This window comes from Penaeus monodon, chromosome 12 (genome assembly GCF_015228065.2).
Source record: "Penaeus monodon isolate SGIC_2016 chromosome 12, NSTDA_Pmon_1, whole genome shotgun sequence".
Classification (NCBI taxonomy): domain Eukaryota; kingdom Metazoa; phylum Arthropoda; class Malacostraca; order Decapoda; family Penaeidae; genus Penaeus; species Penaeus monodon.
Window position 1 is genome coordinate 10454225 of NC_051397.1, and position 2500 is coordinate 10456724.

Below are 2500 nucleotides of genomic sequence, written 5' to 3' on the forward strand. Positions count from 1 at the left end.
ACTCTCTCTCTCTTCTCTCTCTCTCTCTCTCTCTCTCCTCTCTTCTCTTCTCTCTCTCTCTTTCTCTACTCTCTCTCTCTCTCTCTCTTCTCTCTCTCTCTCTTCTCTTCTCTCTCTCTCTCTCTCTCTCTCTTCTCTCTCTCTCTCTCTCGCTAACTCACTCACTTTCCCTTTCCCTCCTCTCTGTCTCTCTCCTTTTCCCGCCACCCTTCTCTCTCTCTTTCGTTCCCTACATACCTTTCCACATCAACCTTTTCCTCTCTCTCTTCCGTCACCTATATATATATACAAACTGTGATTCAGCCCTGTAACATGCATCCCACGGAACTCAGAATTAGCAAGTCAGCTACATCAAAATACGAACATTCTGGCCATTACTGTATTCTGAATTCTCTGCGGATTTCAGTTCAAGTTCCCTGACTATGGACAGCGAAATTTAAAGGCCAATTTCACTGTAATTTGAGAGATTAATGGCAGTGGCTGTTAGACTAAAAGCAAGCTATATGACAAGATAAGTATGTCATAAAGTTCACCTTGGGGCTTGTTAGGGCAAGTACAGTCAATATAAATCTTTTTTATTATAAAATCTTAATGCACATTACGGATGGCCTTCTCCGGTCGTAAAGCTTTTGATAAATAGGGATATAAATGTGTATTTCATTTTTTTTTTTACCGAAAAAAATGTATTTGAGTTTATACGTAGGGATACTTCACTCACGGTTGGATATGTTTGTAGAATCGTTGGCTGGTTGGTGATGATAATGATGATATTGATTCTTGTAATGTGCAAAATACTCGTGTTAATGATGATGATGATATTAATGCTATTATTAATGAAAATAATAATAAATATTTTCCTTATTATTATTATTATTATTATTATTATTATTATCATTATTATTATTATTATTATTATTATTATTATTATTATTATTATTATTTTATTATTATTATTATCATTATTATTATTACTACTACTACTAATATCATTATTATCATTGTTTATTGATGAGCCTAATAAACCACTACCACTGCTACTAACACTACAACTCTTACTACTACTAATACTATTACTACTACTAAAACTGTTACTACTACTATTACTATTACTAATACTATTACAACTACTACTACTATTACTACTACTAATACTATTACTACTACTAATACTATTACAACTACCACTACTACTACTACAACCACTGCTACTACTACTGCCATTAGAAATGCTACCACCACATATCAAACAAACAAACAAAATCACAGGCTGAGTTTGTTGACCTCCAAATAAAAGAAGAAAATATCATCCTCTCGTCCATATAAACAATTAATCAAGTCAACAGAATAAATATAAAGCATTAATGAATTTCAAGTGTGTTCAAGGGTACAAGAACCATCTCCCGGAAGTAGGGTTGAGAGGAGTTATAATTACAATAACCAACCCATCAATATTTTAACAGAAGTTCAAATACTCTTCGTGAACAGTCGAGTATCAAACAGCGCGTGAATCTGGCAGGGATGGTTTAGTTTTCAGGATTAGTATAATTCAGTATTAGAGGTGGAGGTAGGCATCAAACACTTGCAATGAATATTTATATATTTAGTTATAATGAAGTATATGAGGTAGATGAGAGTGTTGACATAGCATATTTTTATTAAAAGGACCAAGCTAACTATGTCACTATTATAAAGGCTAAGCCCAATTATTTTTTTTTTTCTATTTATGTTACCAGTGTTGTTCAAGAGTTAATGTCTTTAGAAATCAAGAGAATATAAATTCAAAGTTTGCTGGACTAAAAACTATTTTAGCCCAGCTATTTAAATTATTTTAACCTATTTATTCCCATTTTCTAGTCACATTTTCCCCCCACGTAGACATATCTATTTTACTAGTCACGTACACTACACTTTTTCTCCATTCTAAATAAAACTCATTTAATATCAGTTTTAAAAATTCTTTTTAATATCACTCACTCCTGATTCTGTGACACTGCTTCATTCTTCCGCCGTCCCTTATCTCATTTCCGCTTGCCTATTCATTTCTCGTGGGACACAAACTCTGGTGAGCCATAACACTGCGAGGGCATAAGAATCAAGTATCATTTCGTGGGTAAAAAGGGTCTCTAAGCTTAGCTGGTGTCTGGTACCCTCAGCAACATCCATAACTGCAACCTGTAACCATATCTCACCGGCTTTTATATCTCTCTCGCTCTCTAAGACAAAATCTATATTACATGGTCTTTTTATCTTAACACTAAAATACTGCTATTCGAAACTCTAAAGCACTACTGTTTCTCTAACTCCATATTATCTGGAATCATTCTTATCCGTAGCCATATATTACAACTAGGTCAGTTCATTGCCGCTTGTGAAATATGTCAATGTTTGTCCTCGTAATAATTCCTTAGTTGGCTTTCATTGGCTATTTACTATTATTTGTTCAATTAATTATTTTTATCTTATCTTAAAGAATCTTGATGTTAATTTTGGTATAGTTAAT